This window comes from Octodon degus, unplaced genomic scaffold, assembly GCF_000260255.1.
Source record: "Octodon degus isolate 3935 unplaced genomic scaffold, OctDeg1.0 scaffold00072, whole genome shotgun sequence".
Taxonomy (NCBI): Eukaryota; Metazoa; Chordata; class Mammalia; order Rodentia; family Octodontidae; genus Octodon; species Octodon degus.
Window position 1 is genome coordinate 1,669,559 of NW_004524648.1, and position 13,809 is coordinate 1,683,367.

The 13,809-nt window shown below is 47.3% G+C and overlaps 1 long non-coding RNA gene across 1 annotated transcript; it reads left to right on the forward strand.

Moving 5' to 3' along the window:
- The first annotated feature begins 7,060 nt into the window (after nt 1-7,060).
- Nucleotides 7,061-11,892, forward strand: LOC111817850. The gene is made up of 3 exons (XR_002821954.1): nt 7,061-7,274; nt 9,256-9,423; nt 11,111-11,892. It is a non-coding gene; the product is annotated as an uncharacterized LOC111817850 (long non-coding RNA).
- The last annotated feature ends 1,917 nt before the right edge of the window (nt 11,893-13,809 follow it).

Sequence of the window (13,809 nt, forward strand, 5' to 3'; positions counted from 1 at the left end):
AAACCAGAACTACATGACCCCTTTGAGGGGTTCTTAGGTTGGGCTCATGTGTCATGCAGGTAAGCCATGGTTTGCAGTGTGCTGGCTGTGGTGTGGTTGTGTTTGAGTCTTGTAAGAGTTTGGGATAGAGGTTGGGGACCCCTTAAAGATACTTTAAAGAGAGGACCTGATAAACAAGTAAATGAGGAGATAGGAATGGCTCAGCCTACAGGTTTCATCCACCTTCTCTTTTAGAGACAGCTGGAGCCCCTGATGTCCTCGATCCCATGACTACAATCACCATTTATGGAACATTTACCAGAAACCAGTGACCTGCTAGCACTTTTTGCTTAATCATCATCATCACCCCTTTAAAAAGCTATTTTTATACCCATTTTAGGATGAGGTGGCGTTTGTAATCTTGCCCAAGATCATGTAAGAAGCTAAGAAAAAGTTGAAAGCTGGGAGTGGTGGCAAAGGTCTGTAATCCCAGCATTCGGTAGGCTAAGGCAGGAGGATCACTCCAAGTTTGAGGACAGCCTGAACTACAAATCTCAAAAAAAAAAAAAAAAAAAAAGTTGAGCCAGCATTCATACCCAGGCCTATCTCATTCTAAAACCAGTATTCTTTTTACCTTTTAATTGTTCACTTTTTTTTAACCAGGGTCGTAAAGTGTCCTTGACAATTCCTCATCCCCAACATTTTTTTTTTCTTTTTTTGGTGGAACCAGGGATTGAACTCAGGCCCTTGAGCTTGCCAGGCAAGCACTCATTCTACTGAGCTATCTCCCCAGCCTCCTCATCCCCAACTTTGATATGAATACCAGAATTTGGGAGTATGTCTGTACGGTTTTTAAACTTTTTGTTTGTTTGGCTGGATTAAACTCACTGGTGTATAGCCCAAAGATGTGATCTCCAGGAAGAAGCTTTGAGATCTTTGTTGTTTAAGCCCATGGTCGCAGTTGGAGTTTTTGCAAGGGAAACAATACAACACAGGACACATAAGATTATTTTATAATCACCCAAAGAATCATATACAAAAGTGCAGGAAATCTGTCCATACACTAAAGATCAAAGAATCCAGCTAAGGACCTGGATCTTAATATCCTGCATGAGTCCAGCTGAAAATGTAGAGCCCATAACAATGCCTCTTACAAGTCCAGCTGGAGGCCTAGAGCCCATGACAATGTCTCATGCAGGCCTACTTCATGGATCTGCTCTGGAAAGGCCCAAAAGCCAGTGGTGGAAGCTAGAAAGCTTATGCCAGCAGGATGAAGGATCTGTGCTAGCAATCTGAGGGATCTGAACAGGAGCCAGGAAGCAACACTCAGAGTAAGAACCAGAGCTCTCCCCAAAAGAACCACAGCTGTCCTCAGCAATAATGAGGTCCTGAGCTCCTCCAGTGATAAGATGAAGCAAGCTGAGTTCCCATCAGGAAAGTCAGCATGACAAGCTTCTCCACAAGGCTGAGCAGCACACCATCTTCCCCTCTGGAGCCGAGAAGTCATTCTCAAAGTGAGGGCCAGAGCTCCTGCAAAGTGAACCACAGCCATTCTCAGTGACAACAAGGCCCTAAGCTCCAACTACAACCAGAACAGCCAAGTTCACCAGGAAAGCCAGCAGGACAAGGTCCTCCAGTAGCATAGCATATGAGAGCCAGCAGCTTCCAACAGCTCCAGCAGCCTTTTCCAAACAGCTTCGCTAAACAGCCTCTCAATAGCTTCTCCAGTTCTGCCTCTTATGCTGCTGGCAACAATCCTCAGTTGGGCCTCTCACACCCAGCACCATGCTAGTTGGCAAACCACTACACCCACTATCAACAATACCAACTCAAAGGGCCAGCCTGATAGCTCAGCAGATTAAAGCACCTGCTTAGGCACAGTGCAGCGGCTGGGATTCAATCCCAGTGTGGCCCTGCTGGTTCTGCCCATGGGATACACTGAGATGGCAGTTGAGACTGGGCCTGTTGGCAAGCACCTGTAACCCCAGCACTTGGGAGACTGAAAACAGGAGAATCATTATGAGTCCCATCTACATAGTGAGACCCTGTAGGCCCTGTCCTAAATACAGAAAAAAACCAAAACAAACAAACAAACAAAAAAAAAAACAACTCAGGCAACTGAGAATTTGCAGACTGTACTACTCTTTATTTATTTATTTATTTATTATTATTATTTTTTTTTTTTGGCGGAACTGGGGATTGAACTCAGGCCCTTGCACTTGCCAGGGAAGTGCTTATTCCACTGAGCCATCTCCCCGGCCCCTGTACTACTCTTAATGATGGGCCGGAAAGATAGCTCAACAGAATAAGCGCTTGCCTGGCAAGCACAGGGTTCTGAGTTCAATCCCTGGTACCACAAAACAAACAAACTCTTAATGATGAAATAATATGTAACAAAATTTGTGGCATATGTGTATGTACACATTCAATGTTTTTTGTTGTTGTTGTTGTTGTTTTGTTTTTGTGGAACCAGGGATTGAATTCAGGCCCTTCCTTGTGTTTGCCGGGCAAGCACTTATTCTACTGTGCTATCTCCCCAGCCCCAATGTAATATTTGAATAATTGTGTTATCAAAAGGTAAAAAACATTGTTTTGGTTTATTTTTGTGTGTTGAGACAGGATCCCCATTTGTGGTCCAGGCTGTCCTTGAGCTTGCCTCTTGCCTCAGTCTGTCAAGTGCTGGGATTATGAGCTACATACCTGGTTTAATTTTTAAGTTTGAATTTATTAATTATTTATTAATTTGTGGTGCTGGGAATCAAACCTGTTGGCCCCCTTGGTGCATTCTCAGCTACTGGGCTACACCCCCAATTTCTTTAGATTATTTTCTTGGTGCTGGGATGGGATCCAGGAGATCTGTTTTGATGGTCAGGAGGTAGGGCCCCATTCTCAGCACAAATAAAACTAGATTTACCTAGATAGAGCAGGCAGGGTTTTTTTTGTTTTTCTGCAAATCTGTGTGTGTATGTGCTGCCCCCTAGTGCTATTGGCTTTATGCTATAGGTTCTAGTGACCTTGATGTATCTAATCTTGTTTCTTGCCATTCTCTGTTCCCTGCCTAGAATTCAGATGCCCTTGCAATCCATGTCGGGTCCAAAGATTCCTGGGCATCACAACTTACCTGATATGAACCATAGAGAAGTGGTTTTATCTATATTTTTGCAATGCTGGAAATCAAACCCAGGACCTCATGTATGCTAAGCTAGTGCTCTACCACTGAACTACACCCTCAGCACAGATAGAAGTCATTTCCAAACTTTAGGTTGCACTTCTGATTCTGCAATCTAGTGTGAGAACTAGAGATAGAAACATTGGTTTATTGTGATACTAGGGAGAGAACTCAGGCCCTCTTGCATGCTGGGCAAGTGCTGTACCACCAAGCTTATCCCCAGATGTTATGACTCATATCTAGATGTGCTCCCAAAGCTTCATCTGAATTTTGGGATCAAGGATAAGATGCTGGGATTGGTTCACAGTAAGATGCTAGGGTTAAGGGTGTGAGTGCTACCAAATCTAAGAGACAGTAACCTGGATAAAACATGAGACAGAAAGAGGGCTGCTGTCATTGTTTGCTGCTTGCTACCTGCTGCCTGTTGCCTGTTGTGTGGTACCCTCTGCCATGTCACCCTGCCTTGAAGCCAGCCAACTATGAAGTAAAACTTCCGCACACTCGTAAGCTACAATGAGCCTTTCTTCCTTTAAATTTGAGTGTTGAATTTTTTGTCTCAGAAATGAGAAAAGTAAGACACTATCCAGGAACAGACTTTTTTAAAAGTATCACAGGTAATTCTGATACAGCAATATTTGGAACACTTCCTGAAAAATATGCTATGGGGGTGGGTTACAGCCCAGTGACAGAATTCTAAGCATGCACAAGGCCCTAGGTTCAATCTCCAGAACCAATAATAATAATACTCTATGTTTCTATTTCCAAATTGTACTCTCCCTTACTACAGAATTCCTCCCTTGAACCCCAACTCAAGTACTCTTGGCCTTTGGGGAATCTGAGATCAAATTAGTCACCTCCTTTTGCCAACTTCATTATCGGGTTTCCAGAACCATATCTTGGTCAGAGAGGGAGACTACGGCTGCCCCAGCAGTTAGCCCATGCTGAACAAGGTCAGCTCTTGCTGATCTGGCAGGGAGAAAAGTGAGAGAATCTAAGATTTAGTGCACCAGTTATGGGCCAGTGTGCCAGGTGATACTGGGCAATGAATCTTTGGAACCTACGGACTCTCTTCCATTGCACTACATTCTCAACCTTTTATATATATTTTTTATTTTGAGCAGGGTCTCACTAAGCTGTGATCCTCATGCCTCAACTGTCCAAGTAGCTGGAATTACACATGTGCCACTGTGCCTATCTTCAAATAAGCAACAAACCATGGCTATTCATTATTCACCCGTATTTTGTAGAAGAGGAAAGTACCTTTCATATGCTAGTAAGGAGCTGGAATTTGAACTTAAGTTTGCCTAACTCAGGAGTGCTCAACGGGGGTTGATTTTGGCTCCTAGAGGACATTTGGTAATGTCTGGATACACTTTATGTTGTCACAACTGAGAGTTGTCATTAATATCTGGGGTAGAGACCAGGGATGGTATTAAACTTCCTGTTGTACACAGCCCTTCATGCATACCAAGAAATTATCTGGCTCAAAATGTCAACAGCTGGGGCTGGGGGTACAGCACAGTGGCACAATTGCCTGCCTGACAAATGCAAGGTCCTGAGTTCAATCCTCAGTAAAAAAAAAAAAAAAGAGGGGGGAGGGGGAAGAGGGAGAGGAAAGAGAGGAGGAGGAGGAGGAGGAGGAGGAGGAGGAGGAGGAGGAGTAAGAGGAGTAGGAGGAAAGAAAATATGTCATCAGTCCTGAGGTTGAGAAATCCCAGAGTCATAGCCTGTGCTTTTGACCTGGAGGGTATAAGAAAAGGTTAGAGAGAAGAACAAAATGTAAAAGTGTCACCCCAAGGGCCCTGAGTAGGTACGGGATGGAGTTGCTAAGTTAAGGATAACAGAGAATGGGGCAGCTGGTGAGATTTCTCTTTCTTCCAAGCTTGGCCAGGGCCCTGCTCAGTTTCTCCCAACCTTGCCAAGTCAGTCCTGGGACTTCACACCAAACTTGTCCTGGAGTGACCCTGACTCCCAGCTCAGGCTTAGGGCAAAACATTTACTTGGGTCTTTCTGCAGGTCTTCCTAGCCTAAAAGTCTTTCACCGCAGCCCCGTGGCAGCTCCACATCAACACCCTTGCTGTTGGGGGTGGGAGGGAGCAGAGGGTAAAAGCATAGAGCAGCCAGGGAACCAGGTGAGTGACACCCCAGAAGTTAGAAGGGGAGTGAATAGGGGAAGACAAGAGAGTCCCCTCGGTAGGTCCCTGTCTGGCACAGAATAGTGCACCAGAGTAGTGAGCAGTTGGCCTGGGAAGCAGGGTTCTGACTCCACAGTTTGCTTTCCACAGCCTTTTGTTTCCCCTAGGTTTGGGCCTCTGTGTCCCCAGGCTGTCCCCAGTAGCCTACTAGAGCACCCACACAACCAGCCAGCATTCAAGGAATCCCAATAGTGGCCTCCCCACTGGACCGTGAGGGCGTGTCTGAGCCGACTGTGCTAACAGGAAATGCCTCTCATTCCAAGCTCAGAACCCGAAGAACTATCTCAGAAGGGGGGTGCTGGAGTGATGAAGAAAGGATCACACAATTATGTACCCCTTATTTGGGGTTCCAGTTCCTTTCCTAACTATCCACTGTGGGTGGATGAGGGGACTAGGAGGAGGATGTGGTAACAGCTGATTTGTCCCCTGAGGTCACACTTTCCAACAATCAGCTGTTACTGGGGCGGAAAGCAGGAAGTCTCTTTAAAGGCACAATGTTCTGAACACAGACTCAGAACTCTGGAGTTGCAAGGAACCATGGCAATCACCTGCTGGAATCTGTATTTAGCGCAGAAGCAACTATCCCACCAAGATCATCTCCGGGATTCAGTTACTGTCACCCTCACTATGCAGCTTAGCTTATGGAAAAGACGTGGATCCCTATCCACGTGTTCCTGCCTGGTGATGGTGATGAGGTAGACAAGCGATAGAGCTCACTGGGTCTCAGGCTTGCCCCTTTAAATAAGCAATTCGGCAGCTTTTGCCAAGTCATTGGGTTCATTTCAGTTTTTGCCCATCCCCCGCCCTCTAGCCTTTCATTGGCCCCTGGGGAAGGAACAGCTTCCTCATTGGTCTCCACCTCGAAAATCTCTTCCCTAAGTAGGCCTGAGTCAGTGAAGAGCTTTGGAGGGCGGGACAGAATGGGGACTGATCAAAGATTGGGGTTTCCGGCCAATGGTACTTTGGCACGGCCTTTCCCCTAATTTCTTTTTTTCTTTCCCATCCTCTAATGTCTGACCAGAAGCCTTCCCAGGAAAAAGTTCTTTGAGAGACTCTGGGGCTCTTCCGCGACCGGGACAAGACATTCACAAGAAAAGGCTCCTCTGGTTAGAAAGGGCTCCCAGGAGGGGTGAACTAGATACCTCCAGCTGGGGCTGGCGAGGTAAGCAACCTTCTCTCCTCCAAAAGCCCTCGAGAGTTCTACGAGAGTCTCTACTGCCCCGGAGACTGATTTCAATCTTCAGCTCTGCACACTCCTGCTGCTTCGCCTGCTCCACCTTCCTTTAAAGAGCTATAACCTCCTGCAGAGGCCTGCAAATCGTTCTTGGGGATGTTTAAAAGAAGCACTCATGGCTCTAAAAGTGAAGGGCTGTAACCCTTTAAGGACTTCCCTGGGATGGATTCAGCAATCAGTTTAAAAATGCCAACTCACAGAGTGCGTTGCATTCTGGGAATGAGAATGTCAAGCGGAGAACTACCTATACCAGTATGCACTGCAAACACACACTCCTTTACTTCCTTCTGCTCTTTCCACTCTGGTTTGACGTAGCGCACTTCTAACCAAGTCCCCCAGGCGAAGGCTGAGCCACGCCTTTTCATCTATTGGCTAGCTCTCGAGTTGGTGGGCGTGGCTTTGCGCAGCTTCGCTAGTCAAAGGGGTGGCTTCCTTGCCAATCCAGCCAAGATGACTGGGGAGGCGGGATCAGAGAGAAGTGCGGGTGCCCCCGAGTGGGTGTGGTCACGTTGCCCAGCAGTGGGCGGTGATTGGCCCTGGGCGGTGCGATCTCAGCTTGTGCGTCACGACGTCGCCAGCTGATCGGAGACTGGAGCCGGTGTGTGCTGGGCGCTGGAAAGAGACAGCTACGCCGGCCGTGAGGAGCGGACGCAGAGATTTGCTCCTCTACCTCAGCAGCCCCCACACCCAGCACCAGGTGGGTGTGATCAGGGGACCAGGTCACACAGAGAGGAATGTAACGGGGTAATGGTGGAAAGTAGGGTCCTGGCGGCCACACCCTGCCCTTCCGGGGGAGGGGAGAGGGGGCGGCGGGGCAGGGACACTCCGGGGGAGAGGGGCCTGGACTGGCTGTAGTTGTATTATCAGGAGGTTTAAGGAGAAAGTCCGAGACTTTTGGTGGAAGGTCTGACGGAATAGTTGAGAGGAATTGGGGCCAGAGGGTCGGGGGCGACTAACCCTGGCGCCCTCTGGTCGGGGAATACAGGAGCCCTAGGTTCGAGAGGTTGGAGAGGATCTGGACGAACAAGTAGCAGAGAGGTGCTTTCCTCTACCGGTGCTCAACGGGTCAGGGCTAGTTCAGTTCCCTGGCAGGGAAGGGGTCGCTTGGCCGGCCCCTCCTCTTGTTCCCTTCGGGGATGTTATGTAAGGGGGGAGGGGAAGGGAGTAGGGGGCGGCAGTGCGGGTGCCTTATGCAACCCAAAGGTTAGGGTTTCATCGCGGTCGGGCGGAGGGGGGGTTGGGGGGAGGAAACAGACCGGAGGAGGGCCTGGAAACTCTTACTCCCCCCTCCCAGCCTAACTGGACGACTTGGGCGGAGAGAAGGTCACCTTTGCACCTCCCCTCTCAGCCTGTCCGGTCCTGAGGCCCCTGGCCCAAGCCAGGCCCCAACCGCCTGGGAAGCCGGCTGGTTGGGTGGGGCGCTGGGTTAGTCATCACTGGGCTCCCTCTCTCCCCACCTCCTGGCCAACTCTTGGCCCCTCCCCATGGCCTCAACTAGGCTATCACCCCCACCTCCCTCTGGCCCTAGTTCCAGCCTTCAACTCATCTAGCCTGTCATCCTGGCTGTCATACTGAGCTAGAAACTGTCAGGGTGCCAGAGGGTTGATGGAGCAGCTGGTCAGAGGGTCAGTGCCCTGGGCCCACCCCGCCCCGCAGCCAAGGGCACCTGCTTGGCACAAACTCTCAGCAGCGGCTGAATCCTGTGAACTGAATGGAGTCGTCTCAGACCGAGGGGAGTTGGACAGAGTTGGACTGTCACACAGGAAAGGGACGAGACAGACACTACAAAGTCCATGCCTCCCAAAAGGCTTTCAGAAAGGGTTGAAAACCCCTACCCCCACTCTAATCTTTCTACTCTTTGTATATAAAAATTTTCATGGCAAAATCGCCTTGGACCCCTCAACTCTAGCACGGGCCATGCTTTTGGTCAGGGTGTCATGGTCAACCCGCCCTCCCCAGCTCCGGGCCCTCTAGCCTGCCACACCCCCAGCCCCCTCCCCGGGCCTTGCTGCAGGGCCCGGCTTTTCCTGCTGATTCATGCGTTGGAACTGTGGGGGCGGGGCTTAGAACTTGGAACAAAGTTCAGACATGGAGGGGCCGGCAGACAGCCTGGAATTCATACCAGATGTACCCGGAATGTGCAAGCGGAATGCCTGGCATCTGAGAGCCCTGAGGAAGCTGCCCAGCCACCCTGCCCGTACCTCCCTCCCTGCCAGCCTTGGGTTTGCTCTCCTCTCCCTCAGAGTCCCAAATCTCTCCTGAACTGCCAAACTCTAAACCACCTCCCTTCCAAACTGTTCCCCAATTTAGCACACACACACCCCTCTTTTTCCAGCTGAATTCCCTGTGAACAAGTCAGATGAGCTGATCACTAAACTCAATTCTGAACTTGAGGTCCAACTTCTCATTTACTAATGAGTTATTGATGGAGTGTGTCCAGGGTCTTAGGTCCTGCCCTCCTCTAATGTTGTAGCATGTGGTGGGTTGCTAAAGCGTTTCTGTAGTTTCCTTATGTAAAGAGGGGTAAGGGGAAGTTTAGAGCTGTCTTTTGCTTGTCTCTGAGCTCCTGCAGTTCCCTGGCTAAGCAAGAAATCTTCATCATTAAAAGGTTGAAAGTCTTAGCAGAGCTTTGACAGACCTATGTAGATCTTTCCCATTTTTTCCCCTCTTCCTTTTAGGAGTCTGTGCCTCCCGTGTCCTCACCTGGCTGAGCCGCAGTAGTTCTTCAGTGGCAAGCTTTATGTCCTGACCCAGCTAAAGCTGCCAGTTGAAGAACTGTTGCCCTCTGCCCCTGGCTTCAAGGAGGAAGAGCAGGAAGAAGAGCTGGTTTCTCTATCATCTGGAAGGTGACAGAACTGGGGCTGGGAAGGTCTGAAGGCAGAGGTGATGAGAGCTTTTGAGAAAGGGAACTCAGCTCAGTTGAAGAACTTTCATCCACAATGGTCCAGCAAGAGAACAGTTTTAGACTAGAGACACTGGCTGAATTAGAGAAAAGGTAGCTCAGAGTGCCCAAGGTTAGCCACTCTGTGTGCCAATAGGAAAAAAACAATAAAAGGGAAGTCTATCCTGTTAGCTAGATTTCCTCTTTGACTTCTGTATTTCCAGTTCTCCCCTACAAACCATTCCAGGTGAGCTCCTGCAGTGGATTTTGTGTTCAGGGGAAGGGTAACACTAAAACTCCAGTCTGAATAGTCATCCCATGCTTTTTTCTTTTCCTGTATTTTCTTAGACTTAAGATAATTCTAGATTCTAGATTTAGGGGTATTTATCCATAGGGAACATTTATACATCTCTAATTAACCACTTGTGGAATGGGGAATCCCACAGATGAGGATATAGAAGGGAATCAGAAGTCCATCCATGCTGACTCAGAGCTGGGCTCTCTTTCCCTTGTGGGTGGGAACAGTATAGCTTTTGACATAAATTGTTGGAGCTGGAGAGGGACAGATGGAAGGTGAGACTAGGGTTAGACAAATGCAAAAGGCCAGTAGGATCTGGTTATGGTGGGGCCCACCTGTTATCCCAGCACTCAGGAGGCTGCAGCAAGGAGGGTCCTATGAGGAGGCCAGCTTGGACTACAAAGTGACTTTAAGGTCAGCAGCCTGAACTGCACAGTGAGACCCTGTCTCAATCAATCATTCAATATTTTATTTTTTATTTTAAAAAATCTTTTATTTATTTATTTATTTGGTACAGGGTCTCACTATGCAGTTCAGACTCATAGTGATCTTCTTGTCTCAGCCTCCCCAACATTGGGATTACAGACATGAGCCACCATGCCAAGTTCTGAGGCCAGCATGGCATGCAGGACTAGGGATCGAACTCGGGTCCTTGTGCTTGCCAGGCAGACACTTAGACTGCTGAGCAATCTGCCCAGCCCCTCAATATTTTAAAAGGCCAGTAGTAGAAGCTCAGTCTCAAGAGGGACTTCCCACTAGACAATTGTGGCCTAAGGTTTTTGCTACCATCCAAAGTAGAACTCTGGCAGAGTTCTGGCTGCTAGTGCTGTTTTTTGTCTGATTTTGCTTTCCAGAGGAGTATGTGAGACTCAGTTCAGGCCTGTGTAGGCAGGAAATTCTCCCTTTGAGCAACCAAGGGAGTTGTATTGTGCATTGTGACCTCCTTTTGAACACCAGACAGTATAAACCATCTCCAGCTTCTCATGCTTGACCTGATGGGTTTCTCTCTTGGCCCAGTCTCCCTAATAGATGGTGATCCAGTTCAAGGGCTACAGGAAATTGTTCACTTTGGTGGGAGATGTGCAGGGAGCTCTATCCTAGTCTCCATTTATGACAACTGGAAAACATAAATAAATGAATAAATAAATAAGTAAATAAATATCAAATGTAGACCATTTACCAGTAGACCATTTACCCCAGCCTTCCTGCAACCTGAGCTGAAGGGTAGGATGTGTGTGGACTGTGGGAGACGGAAGTGGGTAGATGGAGTCTACCCGTAGGTTACAACAAAGATTGCTCAGTCCTTGGACATTGCCTCCATCCTTTCTTCCCCTCATCGCTTCACTGGCCACAGTGTGTGTCTTCAGCCCTGAGTATGTGGCTCTGCCATCTTCACCCTTCATGGAGCAGAGATGAGGAAGGCAGCCTGGCAGCACAGAGGCAGGCAGAAGACTAGTAAAAGACCAGGCCTGGAAAGCACAGAGCCCTCTCTGGGTATGCAGCAGAGGGGTCCATAATGGCCGGGAGCACCCCAGGAAGAGGGAGAACGGCCAGCCCCCACCAAGGACAAGTTTCCAGTGATCTGCTGCTTCACGCACCATTTATCTCCAGTCCTTCCTCCCTTGGGGATGTGAGATCGGAGTGAAGGTCCAACAGCTTTCACCCTCCTTCTTCCACCTCTTCCCTACCTACTCTGTAATTTTTATACGAATAACTTCAGAGAGCATGTGCCAGATGTGACAGGACATGCACAGGAAATTCATTTAAAAATTTCAAATGGATAAAACTGTTAAACCATATTCTTGGGGCCGGGGAGATGGCTCAGTGGAATAAGCGCTTCCCTGGCAAGCACAAGCGCCTGAGTTCAATACCTGGTTCTGCCAAAAAACAGAACAAAACAAAACATATTCTTCATTAGTAAATTAAAAGAAGGCAAATATCACTGTCTCCTTTAGCCACCTAGAATAGAAATAAGACCCAATGCTGACAAAAGAGCAGTGCCATACAGTGCATATGGAAATATAAATTGGTATGCCCTTCCTGGATGGAAGTTCAGTAATGGGTATTAAACACCCTAGAGGTTCCATATCCTTTGACCTAGTAATTCTGTGTTTGGGAATTTATCCTAAAAAAAAATTCAGAATTTAGTTGTAAATGTTTATCCCAGGATTGCAATTGAGAAAAATGGAAGACAACTGTTTGATTGGGAATTCATTTCTTTTCTGCTGTAATGAAAATTTGCAATAGGGGATTGCTTAAGTAAACTGTTGTATAGCTATCCAGATGGTGAAGTACTGCACAGCCATAGAGAGGATGAAAGAAAACTGCTCTTTGAATATTAAGAAGGCTATAAAAATAGTTTGTATTTATGTGATCTAGTTTTTTTTTTTGGGGGGTTGGGTTTTGTGTGTGTGTGTGTGTGTGTGTGTGTGATCTAGTTTTTAAACAAAATTTACTTTAAGGGCCTTGCATATAGCTCAGCAGCACAATGCCTACCTGGCAAGCTTGAAGTCCTGAGTTCAATTCCTGGTACCAAAAAAAAAAAAAAAGGTGCTTTAAAAATATGACTATAAGGGGCTGGGGAGATGGCTCAGTAGAATAAGCACTTCCCTAGCAAGTGCAAGGGCCTGAGTTCAATTCCCGGTTCTTGGAAAAAAAAAAAAAAAAAAAGACTATATTCTTGTATATACAGAATAGATTTTAAAACAAACTGAAGATGTACTAAAAATGTCATTATGGTTACCTTTGGATGTGAAATAAAACAATTGTAATTTCCTGTGTTAGTTTTTCTGTAATTTCCAAATTTTCTACATTGATTTGTATATTGGTCTTATATAATAAATAAAATGTATGAGATCAGTGAAATTTTTGTAATCCTTTGGATAAGTGGGTGTAGAAGGGAGGATGCACCTCACCCTTGGTGAGAATGTTTGGTTGGGATGCTAATCAGCATGTCACGTTTTTGGTTTGGTTTGCTTTAGTCCTCTGGATCAGTGTCTCACTCTAAGCAAGTGCTCTACCACTAGGCTATATCCCCTGTGCTGTGAACTTCATTCTCTCACTCTCTGCCCCCTTTTAAAATCAATATATTTACTGTGACTAATCCTTGAAATGCTCAAGATGAGCTGGATGTTGCAACAGCTGCTCTCTTGGGTTTAGGTGTTCCTTCCCAGAACCCAGGCATGAATCTGATAGACAATTTTTAGGTGTCCCACTCACCCAGTCCTGGTGGTATTCATCTTTAAGCCTTGCCACTCCAGCTATACTTCACCTTGTGCTTGGCAGAACAGCCACATTTGCTATAGGTAGGCTTCTGAAAGAGGTAGGCCTTGGAGCCATAGGGGCATCACTGTGTGTTGCTTAATATGGTATTTTGCAAACTGACCTTCCCTTCATCATCTTGCTTCTGCTGCCAAGACTAAAGAGCTGTGAACTTCATTAGGAGTAGCCAGAATCCATTTTCAATATGCAGGAAGCAGCTCTATGACTTGCTGGTTGGCAGCCAACTAGAGAGTTGTGGAGTGGAATAAGAAGGAAGGAAAAAAGTAAAAACCTGTCATTCTTCGGGGGATGAGGGATGGGAGGATTTTCCTCTCCAAGGTTGAAGAGTTCTAGAATCCCAATAGTTCAGCTGCTGAAAAAGGCACAATCTTTATTTTCTCTTCTGACTCTGCCTCAAACTGGAGGTGACCCTGTGTTACTTCTTGCCTTCACGTTGGAGGAGGTATTTGACGCACCCAACAGGTACAAAACCCAGAGAGAGGGAATACTTTTTCAAGACTGGTAAGTGGCTTCTCTTTCTTCTCTCCTTTGTACTATGGCTGATGTGCTTGGGTGGAGGGTAAGTAGACGGGTATTTCCTGGGGGTTGCTTCTCCAAAGTGGGAGCTGCTATTTCTTTTTGGAGGAGTTAAGTAGGGGAGCAGGACCCCTGTAATTACAGGGTTGGTGGGATGTGTCAATGGCTTGGAAACCTTGGAACACAAGAGCTCTCCAAAAGGGGAGGCACCCTGGCAACTGATAGTGAGTGAAAGGCCAGGCACTGAGACGGCTG